The sequence below is a fragment of the Saccopteryx bilineata genome, chromosome 5 (assembly GCF_036850765.1).
Source record: "Saccopteryx bilineata isolate mSacBil1 chromosome 5, mSacBil1_pri_phased_curated, whole genome shotgun sequence".
Classification (NCBI taxonomy): domain Eukaryota; kingdom Metazoa; phylum Chordata; class Mammalia; order Chiroptera; family Emballonuridae; genus Saccopteryx; species Saccopteryx bilineata.
Window position 1 is genome coordinate 18,848,714 of NC_089494.1, and position 17,003 is coordinate 18,865,716.

At 56.9% G+C, this 17,003-nt stretch overlaps 1 protein-coding gene across 12 annotated transcripts in view; it reads left to right on the plus strand.

Annotated features, from left to right (window-relative positions):
• TNS1 (tensin 1) overlaps nt 1-17,003 on the plus strand; it is a 192,508-nt gene that overhangs the window by 43,213 nt on the left and 132,292 nt on the right. Inside the window, exon 1 of one of the 12 annotated variants that reach the window (XM_066233398.1) lies at nt 2,416-2,530. The exons of 10 other annotated variants lie outside the window; for them this stretch is intronic. The gene's annotated coding sequence lies outside the window, so the exon portion shown is untranslated. Of the gene's footprint in view, nt 1-2,415; nt 2,531-5,891; nt 5,912-17,003 lie in introns of those variants that run through there. One more of the 12 variants, XM_066233400.1, reaches the window with a different exon arrangement.

Sequence of the window (17,003 nt, forward strand, 5' to 3'; positions counted from 1 at the left end):
ACTTTTTAACCAATCACCCATCCATCCATCTCTTCATTATTCACTTATCCATTCTACCTTTATTGAAAGTCTGTTATGAGTCCACCTTGTGCTAGGCACTGGACAAAGTAGAAAAGGGGAAGGGAAAGATGAGTAAATCTTTGCTCAACTAATGGGAGATACGAAAGTGCACCGAACAAGTGCGTGTCTTGGCATTAGTATGTGAACGAGAGCTTTGGGTGTTCATGAGGGACGGTGCCTACCACATGGTGAGGTCAGAAAAGGATCCATAAAGGGTGTGGCTGAGTCCTGAACACGCTCAGGAGAAGAGGGAACCGTGTACTGAGTGGGCTCAAGAGGCAGTGCCACCACAGAGGGTCCATCCGTCCTGCTGTAGAGCTGGGACCGAGTGGGTGGTGGTGGCGGGGCAGGGACCATTTGATGTCAGTCAGGATGACAGTAGGTGTGGTTGGAAAGCAGAGATGGGGAGAATGACACTTCTGCTGTGCTGTGACCCAATGGGGGCCACTTTCATTTTCACAACAGACTCTCCACCCGCCTAGAGAGAAGCCGAGATTGCTGACATGGTGTCCTCACTTCCTTCCCCTGCCTACGGCTGATCCAAGCCCAAGAGCAGGCCTGGGTCTGGAGGGACATGGGGTTAGACGGGGTAAGGCTATTAGGAGTCACCTTGCCCCAGGATAGGGGCCAGAGAAGGCTGGACAGGGGACCAGGGAGGCTGGGCCAGCTCTCCCTGCTTAGTCCTCCGGTCTCGGAGGCACATTCTGTGGGGCCTCATCCCTTCCGTCGGTGACCTTACCCACCTGCCCACAGATGGAGGCTGCTGTCAGGGCAGGCAGGTTCTGAGATGCTGGAATTTGGGACCCAGGGAACGCAGACCCTTCCCAGCTGGGACGGGCTGAGGTCATCCTGCTCTGGAGGTGGAGGTGGATGCAGTGATACTTCTATCTCCATCGTCCCCACAGAAGGTTCCAGGAAGTTGCCCTTCTCCTGCTGTCCTCAAGGGTGTCACTGTCACTGATGGGGTTGGGGAGTGGCTCTCTAAAGCGCTGACCACCTCCCTTGTGATGCTGGTCCCAGATGCCCCCTGATGTCTGTCCCTCTAGGGCCTCTGCTGTCTCTTTATTCTTTGGAAAATTGAAGCCTGGGGAACAGTTTGGTTGAAGTAATAAAATTGGTGAGTGTTAGAACTGGAAAGGATCTTGAGTACTTTTGGCTCCAATCTCATCATCCAACAGGGGAAACTGAGGCCCATAGATCAGATCACTGGCCCAGGACCTCACACGACGGTGGCCCCCATGGGGAAAAGAAGGACCTTCCGCCTCTGAAGGGCTGGGTGGCAAAGACCTGGGGCTGGGAGTCAAGTGCGATCGCCCGCTCTGTACCGCCCTGAGTTGTCACTGACAAACCACCTGACGCTCTAAGGTCACTTTCTCCACCTAAAATAACAGGGTGACTCCAAGATTCAGTGAGAGAGAAACTGTTTTAAGAGTCTGGCATATGATAGGTGGGTAGCAAATGAGTTTTCTCTTTCTCTCAAAATGATCTTATCTGCTCCTTCACTTTTTATCATTTATATAGTACAGTATTCCAAACTTTCCAGCTCTCATTTCCCCCGGCCTTTTCAATTACGAAACCATTTGTACGTATAAAAAAGCTGAAAGAATTTATGGGAAATGCTCTGGATTCTATAATGAACACTTTGGCACATTTGCTTTCTCCCATTTCTGTTTTTCTCTCCATCCATCAACTCATCTTATTTTTTGGTGCAGTTCAAAGTTGAAGCATGCCTTTTATTACCTAAAGTTCCATTCAGATCACTCTTGTGTGTACAGTCACAATTGTTCATAAGGAAAAACAAACAAACCAGATTTAGAAGTAAGATTCTGGGTCACCAGTCACAGAATATGAGTGCTCTACAAAAGTTGAGAGTTGCTGTTTATCATCATCATCATCATCATCATCATCATCTCACCCAACATCCGTCCCCACCCAGCAGCCCTTTGGCCATTTCGGTGCAGCTGTGTCTCTTCCATGGGGTCCTGCCCCCTTTCCCCACCTCTGTGCTGTGAGCCCTTTGGCCCCTCCCTGTGGCTCTCCAGGGAGGCCGCTGGGCCAGGTGCTGATGGACAGACAGGCCACATTTCTTGGCATGCCCTCCCTAGGGGTCTGTGCCCTGCCCTGCCAGCCTGGCCAGGGCTGGGTGTGAGCGCTGCAGGGGTTAAAGGAGGCGGCGCGGACGCTGAGCGGACTAGCTGCTGGCCGGCTCCGGGAAGGAGGCGGTGCGTGCTTGCCCGCCTGCCGCCCAGAGGAGGGAGCTGGGCGAGCGGCACCCCTGCTCAGTTGCTCCCAGCGGAGGCCCTGGGGCCAGCTCTGCTCCCCGTGCCTGCTCCCCACCTAGACACAAGGCTCACTCACGCCCTCCTCGGCAACCAGCTTCTTGCCAGCCACAGCTGCTGCCCCATCACCGCCCATCGCCCTGTCCTGTGAGCCCAGACCCCCCGCCCCCGGGGGCTCCTCTGCTGGAAAGGTGAGTGTGGAGTGTGTGTGCTGCTGGGCTGTCCTTCAGATGCTGTTAGGGCCACTCAGCAGGCATGCAGGAGGGGCGGAGGGGGTCTGCCCTCCCGGTCACACGTGTGCGGGCCAGGCGAGCCCCTCAGACCAACCTGTCAGTCCCCCCTTCCATGTGTCTGAGGTTTCCGCAGGGGTGTCGGGCGCGGTTGGCTGTCCACGCTCCGGGGGATAGAGCTCTTGGGAGTTTTGTTTGCTGGGGAAGTTGCTGTTGTCGTTGGCTGCCGGAGACCCATGCCCGCCGAGGTGAATGGGGAGGCCACGGCCACGGAGGAAGGGCGGACTAGGAGTGTTTAGCCTCCAGCATGCTCTCCCCCACCTGCCTGCCCATCCCAGGCTGCGTGGGGCCAGGGCCACGGGAACAGCGGGCCTGTTTCCCTCTCTGCTTCTTTCCCTGCCACCCGCTGGAGCCGGGACTGGGCACCTCGCTCCTCCGTGGGATTCTCCTTGCTCCCATGTCTCATCTCCCCAGGGCTGGCCGTGGCAGCAAGGGAGTGTCTGGAAGGCCCGGGGAGGCTGGATTTAAAAGCACTCCGCCGCTCCCCTCAGCCCAGGTGCATGCTCCTTTGCCCATGGGCATAGCCTGGCATGAGTGCCCCCTGCAGCCCTCCCCCAGTCAGCATCTTACTCTTTCCTCACCCCTCTGGGCAGAAATGGCTAATCCAGGTGGTTAATGAACAGTCACACAGCTGCCTTTCACTCCCCTCTCCTTCCCTTCCTCCCTCCCCTGCCCCCCATGCCCTGCCTGCCCCCCTGCCCCATGCCCTGTATGCCCCCTGCCCCATGCCCTGCCTGCCCCCCTGCCCCATACCCTGTATGCCCCCCTGTCCCCCATACCCTGTATGCCCCCCTGTCCCCCATACCCTGCCTGCCCCCCTGCCCCATACCCTGTATGCCCCCCTGCCCCATACCCTGTATGCCCCCCTGTCCCCTATACCCTGCCTGCTCCCCTGCCCCATGCCCTGTATGCCCCCTGCCCCATGCCCTGCCTGTCCCCCTGCCCCATGCCCTGCCTGCTCCCCATGCCCTGCCTGCCCCCCTGCCCCATGCCCTGCTTTTCCCCCTGCCCCATGCCGTGCCTGCCCCCCTGCCCCATGCCCTGTATGCCCCCTGCCCCATGCCCTGCCTGTCCCCCTGCCCCATGCCCTGCCTGCCCCCCTGCCCCATGCCCTGCCTGCCCCCCTGCCCCATGCCCTGTATGCCCCCTTGCCCCATGCCCTGCCTGCCCCCCTGCCCCATGCCCTGCCTGCCCCCCATGCCCTGCCTGCCCCCCTGCCCCATGCCCTGCCTGCCACCCCTTGCCAAGCTGGAGAAGCCTCGTAGAGCTAACCTCAGCATCTGTCCCTCACCTCCCACTTCAGGACCAGGGCAGGGACTGCCTGCCCAGATGTTTTTAGTATGTCTGCTGTCCTGGAAGAGGAAACTGGGAAGGGAGTGACCGAGGGGTGACCAGGAGAAGCTTGCTGTGTTCCCAGGCTGGGCCCCCTGCAGGGGGTGGACAGGGGTTAGAGGACAGGGTGGGTGCCGGGTAAGGGAAGGCAGGATGAGCAGTCATGGGAGCAGCTAGGAGGGGGAACTGGAGGGAAGGTTTGGAGTCTTTGGGGACAGGGGTGTCTTTTGGAAGCCCCAGTGCCTGTTCTTTGTGGGGTCAAGAGGGTTTGGAGGGAGCCCTCTCTTTCATTGAGCCTCTGCCAGGCCCCTTCCTGACGCTGCCTGGGCGGGGTGGGGCCCACTGTGGCTCTGACTTGGCCATAAGTGTCTCCTACCCCTGCCAGCTGGTGACTCCTTCTGTCTCCCCCACCCTTGCTCTCCCTGAGGACCCCAGAGCTTGTACACTGAGCCACCCTTTGTCCCACCCGTCTGGCCCAGGGGTGTGAAAGGAAGGACGTGGACCTGGCTCTGGTTAGGAAGCTGGGCAGGGGGCGCTCCAAATGGGACTAGTGCTGGGACCCTCCTTGGGCTGGGACCCCCCTTGGGGCTGGGACCCCCCTTGGGGCTGGCCTCTTCTGCTGCCCATGGCGGGCCAGGGTCTGGGAGGGGCTCGGCTTGTCTCTCGGGACTGCCAGTGCTGGCATCCAGGACTTTAATTTGGAAAAGCTAACTCTTGGGTGGTGCAGGAGGCAACTTGGGAAGCTTGCTTCCCAGTCCCTGGCCTGGAACCCTCCGGCTCTCCTCGGCCCCCTCACACTTCTGCATACTTCACTTCCCTCCCCTCAGAGCCCCCGTTCAGCATCGTCCGCGCGGGCTGAGGCGCCCAGGGTGGTGAACACGGGAGGTGGGTGGCCAGGTGGAGGGGGCTGGGCCGGGGTGCAGCTGACTTCAGAGATGAGGGTACTGTTTGGTGACCACTTGCTTGTCCCTGGTGGGCTGTGACCGAAACCTCGGAGTTGGGGAGCTCTCGGTTCCCTGTTTCCTCTGTGGTAGAAACAGGAAGCAGAGGGGCAGAATGGATTTGCGTTTGGTGAAGGAAGCTTGGCTTGAGTTTAATGAAGGGCTTTCTAACAAGCCTGGCAGGTCAGTGAGAGAACGGGCTGCCTTGTAAGGTAGTGAGCTTCCCGTCTTGGGGGGGAGTTCAGACGGAGGCTGGACAGCAGCTCGGAAGGATTCCTGAGCTGGGATGTGGTTAGAAGAGATGACCTTGAAGGTCTCTTGGGATGCTGAGGTCCTGGGATACTTGGAGTTGGGAAATTCTCTAACACCCAGAATAGGGGAGCAGAAGGGTCAGAGCCTCTGACCTGGGGGGTGGCCCAGGGAGGACCTCACAGGGAGGGGCTTTCCCCCCTCCAGTGTTTGGGGAAGAGAGAGCCTGCTCCCTGCCGTCACACCCGTTACTCAACCACCCACCAGGTCTGCACCAGCTGCTTCCTGCAAAGATTCTGCCAGGCTTGTTAGCTCCTTCCGATTCCTCTTGTCCCACTCCATGCCTTGCCCTGCTGTTAACTCCACAAGATCTGGAGCAGGCCCATGGGCGGCATGACACTGTGGGAGACGGAGGTGTCAGGGGGCAACACAGACCTCGGTCCCTGCTCCCCTGAAGGGGGAGCCCCGGGATGGGGCGAGGGGGGTTACTTTGAGGTTGGGCCACTTGTGCTTCTGCTCAGGGGCCTGTCCCCTGAAAGGAGGCCTCCCCAGCGCGCCTGGGGATGGTAGGCAGAGGAGCAGCGCCTCAGTTTCCAAATTTGTAAGCAACGCAAGTTGTCAGGGCAGCTTGAAGTGGTTTGTGTAACTAGCAGCGTGGTGGGGTGGGGTGCAAGCCAAGGGTGCGTTCTCCAGGCCTCTCAGGAGTGTGGGAGGTGCGGCTGCCTCCTCCCTGCCGGCCTCTCCAGACCTGTTTCCTGAGGTGAGCAGTGTGTGTGTATGTGTGTGTGTGCGCGTGTGCGTGTGTGTGCGCGTGTGCGTGTGTGTGTATGTGTATGTGTGTGTGCGTGTGTGTGTGCGTGCGTGCGCATGTGTGTGTGTGTGTGTGTGTGTGTGTGTGTCATCATTAAAGATTTCTGTCCGACAACCTTCCGGGGGCTTGGGCTTCCCATGATGGGGTGTGAAGGTGGGCTTCTGGGGGGCTTCGGAACCCACCTGGGCCTCCTGTCCTAGCCTGCCTCTCCCTCCAGCCTTCCTCTGCTGATGCCCTGTGACTCCTTTCTTCTTGGTGGAGAGAGTGAAGGAGTAGGGTCTGCGGTGACCCTTGTCAGCCCCTCTTCTCTGATCAGGGCAGCCCCTTGCACAGTCCTGGCTGCTTCTAGGGAGGAAGTCCTTTCCAGTGTCTAACTTCAGTCTCTTGTGCTGAGCCAGGGACTAGATGGGGCTGCTCAGTTAGGATGCTTTCCCTCTGGTCCGACAGCAACCCGAGAGAGACAGCTGGTGTGCAGGGCAGGGTGAGGAGACAGGAGGGCTTCTTGGAGCTCAGCGCCACGGGGGCCGGAGCTGGGGTGGCCCGCAGGGGCTCTCGGCTGAAAGCCGTTCTGGCTTCTTGGCTTATTTCTGGGGCCATAAGTCCCTTTCACCCCAGAAAGGGAAACCGAGGCCCATCTGAGGGCTGTGTATTGGAAGGGGCAAAGGAATCAGGCGGGAAAGCCCTCCCAGTTACTAGACTGAAAAGAACAAATCAGAAGTGGGCATGGCGTGGGGGGAGGGACAGAGTGGCTTAGGGAGACTGGAGCCAGGACTTTTGTCCCCAGCACCATACTCCCAAGGCTCTGGCTTTTAGCTTTTAAAGCTATTAGCCGTGCAGAGGTGTGGGCACCATTGAGCTAGAACGAGGGTAGTGGGGGTGGCAGGGCTGCCAGCCTTGTGGGCCATGCCCACCTCCCCGAGTGCCCCTCCATTATGCATGGTCACACTCGGCCCTCCGCTCCTTCCTCTTTCCAAATTGCCTGAAGCTCTTTCCCATCACTGAAGGAGGTGGCTGCAGGAGGCCCTGCTGGGTCCCTGGGTTGCCTCTGTCTCGTTTGGTGACTTTGGCCATGTTCCTACTTCTCCGCACCTTGGTTTTCCTTGGGGAGGTGGCTGGTCTCCATGGAGTTGGAGCTTGTACGGGGCGGGGGTGGTGTGCCTGAGCCAGGGCTAGTCCAGGCTCTGCAATCCCTGCCTTTTTAGGGCTGGAACCCTGTAGCTCCGGCTGGGTGTTCGGGAGGCAGGAGACACTGGTCCGGAAGGGTGGGGTTGGGGACTTGATGGAGACTGAGGGTTTCCGGGAGTGCCTGAATGGAATCCTGTCCTTTCTCTACGACAGGGGGTCCCGGTCCTATGCCAGGCCCCTCTTCCTAGGCCTTCTTCAGCAAAGTATAGGGGACACTTTAATTTTCCTGGTCCTTGCAAGACCTGTGTTTAGCTGTATCACAAACTCTTTGAGGGCAAGCCTGTGCCTTTTGCCTCCCTGGAGGTCCCTGCTGTGCCTGGTAGCATGCTGCTCAGTGGGAATTAACTGACTATGGAGGGGTAGAGAGGTAAGGGTTTTAGGCAGGGCATAGGGAAGGTTAGCTAGAGCTAGAAACAGTTCACTGAGTGATAGAGTAAGGCAGAGAATATGACGCTAGAACCAGACTGCTGGGGCTCAACCCAGGAGTACCCTGTCGACTGGCTGTGTGGCCTTGGCAAGTGACTGAACCTCTCTGAGCCTCTGCTTCCTCAGCTGTAGAGTGGGACAATAGCACCTGCTTCACGGTGTGATCGTGAGGCTCAATGAGTTAGTTTATTTAAAATACTTCGAACAGTGCCTAGCACCTAGTAAATGCCCTGTAAATGTTAGTAATTCTTTTACAGGTGGTGACGGTGGTGGTGGTGTTCTTCCAGGAGCCCACTGCGGGGGTGACCCTTTTCTCTCTTATGGTTCCATCTGTAGGATGGGAGGATCATGGGACCAGAGAGTGGGGGAGATAGTGGCCTCATGTTCCCTCAAGGGGTCCTAGTACCACAGCAAAGAGCAGAGACTTCCCTCCCTGTCTCTCTCTGTGATGGGGGGAGGCGGGGAAATCAGGGGACTTCCGGAAGCCTTGCTTACTCAGGGAGCTGATGCAAATCTGTGTTTACGGAGGACTCTGAGAAAGTTGCCGTCACTGTAAACAAGATGCATTATTATAAACTGGTCCAAGCTCCCCTTCTTGGATCCTGTTCCATCCTCTGACGGAGGATCGGAGACTCTCAGGCCTAGCAAAGACCTGCCCTGACTTTAACCTAGGAGAAACTTGACCATGGGCTGTACTCATAGTGGTAGGATCTGTAACTTAAGCTGGGATTCTTCCCCAAAACTGCTGCAAGTACCCCCTAGGTCTCTCTGAAGTCTATCTGCATCTCCTTGCTGCAACCTGAGTTCTGTCACCTTATTGGTAGGAGGTGGGGGAGAACCATGCCCAGCCATTCTTGCATGCCATATAGCTGTGAGCTTTGAACCCATGGTAGGGGCCGGCTCCTGGCTCCCTCCCTCCCATCCCAGGCTCCTGCTCTCTCAGAGGTCCTCGGCTGTCCGGAGCCCCCAGTGGTCCTCATCAGCAAGGGTCAGCCCTCAAGGCTTGCTCAGCTGCACTCTCCATCTAGGCCCGGTTCCCACCCAGGGAGGCTGGGCTTGCTCCAGGTCAGGTTGGGGTGAGCTCCGCTTCCGGACCCCTGGCCCGCCCAGTTGCAGCTGCGAAAGGCATTAAGCTTTCTCTCGCAGAAAGAATGGGCTTGGTTTGATGAGGATGACAGCTGGGAAGGGTTCCTGAGCTGCGCCCGGCTCTATGTTTCCCCTCCTCAGCCCCTGCTCACCTCTGCTCCATTTCTGGGCCATTGGTCATCTAGAGGAGGGGCTCACCTTTGACTCTTGACCTTGGCCAGACCTGAGCAATCCACTGGTCTAATAACAACCCTTTATAGGCAGCAGTCAGTCTGTGGGGTCAGCACTGGGCTTTGCGCTGGAGTGAGGGTGGAGGGGGAGGTAGAGGACTTCAAGGGAAGTGTAAGAGAGATGTCCGCCCTGGGGTCCTTGCTGCCCAGGGCAGAGTCCTGTGTCCCTGGACTCTGGATGAATCCCTTTTCTCACTGGGCTTTAGTGTCCTTACCTGTAAGACGAAGGGCTGGAGATGCTCTGGGCTGGAAGTCTGTGAGTCCATCCATCTCCCTGCAGAAGCCTCCTCTGGTCCCAGGCTTCGTACTTCACCTTAGATTGACCTTGCTTCCCTCCCGCCCTGCCCCCACCCCTGGCAGTGGCTGGCAGGAAGTCCTGCTGATTAGGGCCCTAATCACCGGCTGAGACGCCCAGAAACAGCCACGCTGGTGGAGCAGAGAGGAGCCCTCAGGAAAGGGGGTTGGACGCAGGGAGAAGCTCGCACCCGGGGACTGAGCGGTTGGGGTATGAATGGGGCTCAGCTCCTTGGCTCAGGGGCAATGCCTGAGCAGGCAGCACGCCCTTTGGAGGCTCTGTGGCAGTCGCTGAGGCTGGCTGGGCACACGAGGTCTCTGAATGTTCACTTAAAAGCCTTTTGGGGTATCTATGCTATGCTGTGCCAGGCAAGGTGCCAGGGGTATGGGGCTGGAAAGACCAGGGAGATGTGGTCTAGTGGAAGGTAAAGGGGAGCAGACGGAGGGTTTCTGCAAAGCTTCAGAAATGAGGTGCTGTTTTGGGAGGCTTTGGAAAGGTTTTGAAGGTTGAGAAGGAGTTCTGCAGAAAGGAAGAGGGATAGGGACCTCTTCAGGCACAGGAAGAGGCATGCACAAAGGCACAGGGGCACACATGTAAACATGGATAAAATAATGGCCCTAGCCCTATCTTACCATCAGACAGTTATAGCTTTCTCTCTCAAGCTTGCTAGCAGTGTCATTTTGGACCGAGTCTCAATGTCTGCATCTGTAAAACAGGGTTAATATTCCATCTCATTCAGTGGTGCTGGGGATGAAATGAGACCCTGTTTGTGGAATGCTTAGCTCAGTGCCTGGCATAGGACGTGACGTGTGGAAAGGGTGGCTTTGCTTTGGAAAGAGCCTGGAGGTATAGCTTGGGGTCCGGCCATCGGGAATTTTCTGGACTAGGGTAAAGGGGAGGGGTAGAGAGCTTTAACGTAGGAGAAATTTGATGAGCTTGTTATTTAGGGAGATATTTTGGGCAATAACGGGAGATTATTTGGGCAGTTGTGAAGGCTGTACTGCCCCAGGGAGACCTGCGGACAGGCCATAAGTCAAGGCCCTGGAGTTCTGTGTTCAAATTCTTTAGCCCCTGGGGATGGGAAATCCTCTTGGAGTTGCTTCCTGTTCTCTGGGCTTCTCTTCCACGGATTGTCTTCCGTTCCTGGGTCCAGAGGCTGGAGCGGCACCGAAATCTTCCTGGAAGATCTTTCAGGCCAGAAGAGAGCCCTCTTCGGCTTGGCTTCCCTCGGGGGATGGGAGTGGGTAGACTGTAGCAGGCGGGAGTGAGGGCAGACCACAGGCAGCTCATGTTTCTAAGGAACCAAAAGGCTCCTTTATGGGGGCATCCTTTACCATCTGCCTGGCGCACAGTATGCCCTCACTATTTGTTGAATGAATGAGTAAACAGGAGGGCCCCCTAGCCAGTGTGGAGGCGTCTGCCTGCTCACAGGCAGTGGTGCCCAGCCCGACTATAAGTGGCCTGGTGGGTGTCTGCATGGGACTGCCTGTCCAGAGGCGAGAGGAATGTCGGGTGTTGCAAAATCCAGGTGCCCGGCCCGTTGCAGGTGCTCAGTGACCGCGTGGATGAGGGAGTGGGGATTTCAGGAGCTTTAACTTCCTGGAGTAAGGTCCTGTCACGAGGCACTGTGGTATGGAGGTCAAGATCACAGGCTCTGCAGTCGCACTGTCAGGCGTTGAGTCCTGACCCCACCTCTCGCAGGCTGTGTGACTGTGGACAACTCACCTAACCTGCCTGGGCTCCTGTTTACTCGTTGGTAAAGTGTGGGAAACCAACAGAACGGAGTCCTGCATGCAGGGTGTGCTGTGTGACCCTTGGTTGTGATGATTGTTATTGTTCTTACTATCATTGGTGCAGGGGAGAGAGTGAGGTAGGGGCTTCAGGGTGGCTGCCAGAGGGGGGTGGGGGGAGCGCAAGAGGTAGGTGAGGCTCCTCTAGAGGTGCCTCTGAGCTGCCTTGGACAGACGGACGGAATGCACAGAGCTCCCTCGGACGGCACGCACGGAGCTGCCTCTGATGGAAGGCACACACAGAGCTGCCTCTGCTGCGGCCGGCTGAGCCGAGCAGAACGGAGCAGAGCAGAGCAGAGCAGAGCTGATTGTGGGAGCAGCGGCAGTGGCCAGGCCTGGATTCCGGGCTGGAGCCCTGGGAGAGCAGGGTCAGCTGCGGGGAGGAGAGGTGGACAGAGAGGAGGCCAGGACTCTCCCAAGTCCCTAGCTGGGACCCCAGGAACCCCTCCCATCATCTCTTGCCAGAGGGCCCGGCCTTTAGCCGCAGGGTCTCCAGAAGGCCCGTGGTCCATCTCCCTGCCTCCCAGGCAGCCTGCTCCTGCTGCCCCTTCACTGTTAGAAAGTGATTGCTCTGCATCTACCATTGTCCGGCTGCAGCTCCTTCCCTCCCTTTCCATCTCGCCTTTAGATCCCGTGTCTCCAGTATTGTGGGGTTAGTAGCTGCTTTGCAACAGGAGGGTGTGAGGGTGGACTTCAGGGGCCTGCCCTGACTCAGGGCAGGAGAAAGGGGCTAAGCAGTACGGGGGAGAGCCTGGTGGTGGCAGGGGTGGCAGGTGACCTGTTTCTAGTCCCCCTTTGGCGCTATGTGACCTCGAGCAAACCGCTTCCCCTCTTTGGGCCTTAGTATCCTCATTGGTAGGGAGAGTTAGGAGAGCCCTCTCTTTCTGACCAGCGCTGAATTTCTGCATGCCCATGGGCATTTCTGAAAAGACAGGCTCCTGCTCTCGGTGCTGTGGGTGGAGTCATGTTGCATGGAGGTGGGGGCCCTGGTGGGCCTTTGGGCATCTGCTGGGAAGACAGCTGAGACTCTGGGAGGTCCCTTCCAGCCCTGGGATTGGAAAGTTCTTTGCCCAGGGACCATTCTTCCAGGCAGCCCGTTTCTTGGAACAGAGCTTGGGGTAACAGCTGGCAGGGCTGAGTGGGCCAGAGCCTCTGGGTCTCTGTCCCAGTGACTCAGGTGGGGATGGGCTGGGAGGACTAGAGCTAGTGGAGCGAAGGAGGAACTGGGCAGCTCTTCTGGCTCCCCCAGGCCCCTCTCAGGGAACAGAGTGGGAGTAAGGGGTATGCCGGTGGCAGGGTGCGGAGAAGAGTGAGTAATAGTCATGAGTAATGGCTCAGTGTCTCTGCGGGGCCGGTGGCTATTCACTGTGCAGGGATGTCTGGGGCTCTGGAAATGCTCCTGAGAGGCCCAGCTACTGAGTCACAGCAGCCTGAGTTCCTCTGTCTTTGTCTTCCTGAAGACCTGAGGCCCCAGGCCCCCTGCCCCTGCCCCTGCCCCTGCCCCTGCCCCCACAGAGAGTGCTTCTTTGAACTAGCCCCTCCCACCATCTATACCTCCACACCCGCTGGGTCCCATCACTGCCCTGTGTTGTGTTCTGAGCACCCAGGGGACTTAGCTTTCCTGAAGGAGTATAGATTTTGCAGTGTGGGTGTCCTGGGTTTGAGTTCCAGCTTGACGCTTATAACTATATGACCTTGAACAACTTACCATATTTTTTGCTCCATAAGACACATTTTTACCCCCCCAAAAGTGGAGGGGAAAATGCTCTTGCATCTTATGGAGTGAAAAATATGGTATTTTATTAAATATTTTAACACATCATTTGGTTCAGAATATTTTTTTTCTTATTTTCCTCCTTAAAACCCTAGATGTGTCGCCTGACCAGGCGGTGGCGCAGTGGATAGAGCATCAGACTGGGATGCAGAGGACCCAGGTTCAAGACCTTGAGGTCGCCAGCTTGAGCGCGGGCTCATCTGGTTTGAGCAAAGCTCACCAGCTTGGACCCAAGGTCACTGGCTTGAGCAAGGGGTCACTCGGTCTGCTGAAGGCCTGCGGTCAAGGCACATATGAGAAAGCAATCAATGAACAACTAAGGTGTTGCAACGAAAAACTAATGATTGATGCTTCTTATCTCTCTCTGTTCCTGTCTGTCTGTCCCTGTCTATCCCTCTCTCTGACCCTCTCTCTGTCCCTGTAAAAACAACAACAACAACAACAACAACAAACCCCCAAAAACCCCCGATGTGTCTTATGGTCAGGTGCATCTTATGAAGTAAAAAAACATGGTACTTTTTCTTGCTGAGTGTCAGTTGCCTCATATGGAACAAGGGCGTGTTGCCTGTTGTACATATTGTTGAAAAGGTTACACGTGCTACCGTGTCTGAAGAACACAGTACATAGTAGGTGTTAAGTTAATATGGTTGTCCCACAGCCCCAAACTCTGCTTTGCTCCTCCTCCGACCTCCACCCCTGAAATTCCTGTTGCAGGCCCGCCTTCCATAATTTCCAGGATGTTTATCCACTGTCAGATCCACCCTGTGGCTTGTACACTCGCCATCCTGTGTCTGACACTTGCTACCCGGCTTCCATGACTGCGCCTTACCCCGACCTGCTCTCCCAGAAGGACGGGCAGAGCTCAGGTGGCTTGGCTGCAGTCGGTGGGCAGGCTGCTGGGGCAGTCCTGCTGAGTTTCCAGACTCGTATGCCCACCTCTGCTGGTCCATGCTCTTCCCTCCCCCAGTCTGCCCCCGTGGGTCGCTTTGTCACTTCCCCCTGGGGCTTCCTGAAAAATTCACTGTGCTCAGGGCCACGAGGACTGCCTGTCCGTGGTGTGTTGGCGGTGCTGCTGTGTTCCTGCCTGCAGCTCTGTTTGGGGCGGAGCCGGCAGCGCCAGGCAGTGACTTTGCATGTGGACCCGGCAGTGGTGCTGCTGCTGTGTGCTCTCTGTGTACCTGGGGTGTCTGAGCTGTGTGTGTGCACCTCGGCAGTATCTCTGGGTCACCACATCTCTATCTGACGGAAGCTCTCTCTCCTGTGCATTTAATATCTGCCTGTGTTTGCAGAGCTCGATAGAGCCGGGTCTTCCGCTGCCCCTCCCTCCACCCGCCTTCCCTCCAGACCTGATTTGAGATCCACGCATCTCTGAAGTTCCCCCAGGGAACAAGGAAACATTGCAGGGCGGTGGATATGCGTCAGATGGAGACGATGGACAATGCCGGTGACAGCCAGGCCTCCGCTGGCCCTCAGTGCTGGCTTCGCTTCAAGTCTCTGTTGCCGGCTAATTGGGAGTGAGAGGGGCTTCCTGTGACGGGGCCACAGACGGGTTTAAAGGAGCAACGCGAAGCTGGGCTGCCCTGCTCTGGGGACCGCCTGCTTCCTGGGCTCTCGCTGTGGGGCCATCAGAGCAGGTGGGGCTGCAGAACCCCGGCCCCTGACCTGAGCTAATTGTGCGGAACAATCACACTCGCTCCTCCTGTCGCTGCCATCTGGGGACCAGGAGTTTTCTACAGGACTGAGTTTTCAGATGCTGAAGCTTAGGCCGTTTCCGGAGCTCAGAAAAAAAGATGGACTCCCCCTCCCCCCCACAATGGGAATCTTTTGTGTTTTATCGTCCCAAGCTCTGGCTGACTTCCGGTAGATGGGACCTTAGAAATCAACGACCTCTTCTTATTCTATTCTTGTTCCTCCGTTTCTTCTCCTGGAAAGCAGGTGTCAGAACAGAGCCTACCTGCAGGACCGAAGTGAGGATTAGATGAGTCGAGAGCCGTGAAACCCTTAGCACGGAGCCTGGTGCTTAGTAGGTGCCACACAGTTTACAGCTCTGTGAATGAGGACGCGGGGGCACAGAGGAGGGCTGTGCTGTCACCGGTCCCAAACAGAAGGGAACTGACGTCACTCAGCGTGTGCTGTGTGCCAGGCATTGTGACTTATGTCATTTCAGTCAACTCTACTTAGTCCTCCGACCACTCCGCAGCGTGGGTCTCTTGACCCCCATTCCGTAGGTGAGGAAACTGAGACTCCGGAAGGGTCAATACGGTCTCGACAGCGGTCTGTGGCGAAGTGGTATTTGAGCCCAGGCCTGACCCCCGGTCCGGGCCTTTCTCTATCGCTGGCCCTGTGGTTGGAAACTCATGGCCTCTCCTTGAGCTTAGGAATTTTGAAATGAGGACCCACAGAGCGCAGGTGTTCCCAGCTTTCAGAACTGAACCTGCTCCCTGGCCGGGTTGTAGTTAGGTTCAGAGAGGTATGGAGTTAGGCGATGAGACAGAATGACTCTTAGGGGTGCTGGGAGTGTAAAGGCAGCAGCCAGGTCTTGAGGAGGTCGAATTTTCTCCTGGGTCGGATGGGGGTGGGTCTGCTTTTTACCCTGCTTTCTTTTGGGCAGCCTTAGATCTTTTAAAAAAGGAGGTAGGTAGACATTGGGAAGGACTACTTGATGATCAGGAGCCGAGGGCAGTGATGTGGGTAGCTAGGGAGCCTGCAGAATGAGCAGAAATTTAAGGGGGTTCTTCAAATCCCAGATGTCTTTTTTTTTGTTTGTTTTTTTACATTTTAATGTTTCTGAAATTGGAATGCATGTTAACATTGAAGAGTACATTTCAGGTAGCATTTTCCCTCCTCAAAAGCTCTTAGCTAATCGATGGCGCCCCAGACAAGCAGTAGCATCTTTGAGATTCAGATACGGGGCCCTGAACATCTGCGGTCTGCAAGGCACCAGCGTGCGTGGAAGGGAGAGGCCCGCAGGCCACTGCTGTCCCGGCTGGCGAGCAGATGCTGGTCCGCTGTAAGAAGGCAAGGGGCCCCTCTGGTGTCCCTGTGGGGTGCGCCCCGGAATTCTCCATCTGGCGGCTTGGCTGAACCCCCTTCCCCACTCCCCTCCCTCCTCGGCAGCTCCTGAGCCCTTTGCCTTGTTGGGTTTCCCCCGGCACTCAGATTTTTTCCCATGCATCCTTCCTGTCTTACTGTTATAGCACAGCTTAGGGTCAAAGACTTTTGTCCCTTAAGCGTCTCATCTAAAGACAGAAACCCTCAGTAGGGAGTGAGGCGGGTGGAGTGGGCAGTCTTCTTCTGGGTGTAATTTCTGGAAAAACAGATAGACTTGAATCCCAGTGAAATAAAAGCCTTCCTCATACCTCCATTACAGCAGTGACTGGGCTCCTTTATAATTCTCTGTTTACGTGCCTGCCTCCTCCACGGGGCCTAAGGGCCCCTCCCAGGCCCGGCCGTTCTGACCCATGTCTGTCTCCCTAGCTGGCACCTGGCGCCAAGGGCCCCTCACTTGGTGTTGTTGAATAAGGATGTCTCTCCTTTCCCTGCCCCCTGTTACGCTAGAACCTTGACCACAGACCATAGCCGTTTCCTTGACCAGATCCTTTCAGGAACTTCCTAGAAGCTATGAGGTCTGTGCTGACGTCCGTGTCACCCAACCCCCTTCAGAACCACTGTCTCCTCTTCAAGCGGAAAGGAGGGCTGAGGTTCCCCTGTTCTTCGGATCCCAGGAGAAGGCAGCCCTGAAGTCCACCTGTCAAACGGGCCGTTCCGCAGCTCCAGCTGTGTAACAGACTCCCTGCTTCCTCTGAGACCTCCTGCCGGGCCCCTCAGCGCTATCTGGCTTCTCTTCCATTGTCTTCCGTCCCCTGGAGCTCTCTTGGTAACCTCTCGCCTCTGCTGCTAGCCCAGACCCTTTTCACGTCTCGCTTTGGAGACAGCTGCCTATTCCAGGCTGGCCTCCAGCCCTGCCTCTTGCCTAAGCCTTCTGTCACTGGCTCTGGTGACATCAGGCTCTTCCAGGGCACTGGACATTTGTCTCAGCCTGGCCCTTAACGTCCTGTCCAGCGTAGCCACAGATTGCCTCTCTGACCTGCCCTCTCCATTTTGCCATTTTCATCCTGGTCCCAGCTGCCTCGCTTCCTCTCTGTTCTTCCACACTGATGTCTCCTCGCCTACCCCCCTCAAAGGCCATGCATACCCTCCATGAAACTCTTCCTGTGGCCCCCCGCTGGGCAAGCTGGTGTGGCCCTGGATGGAG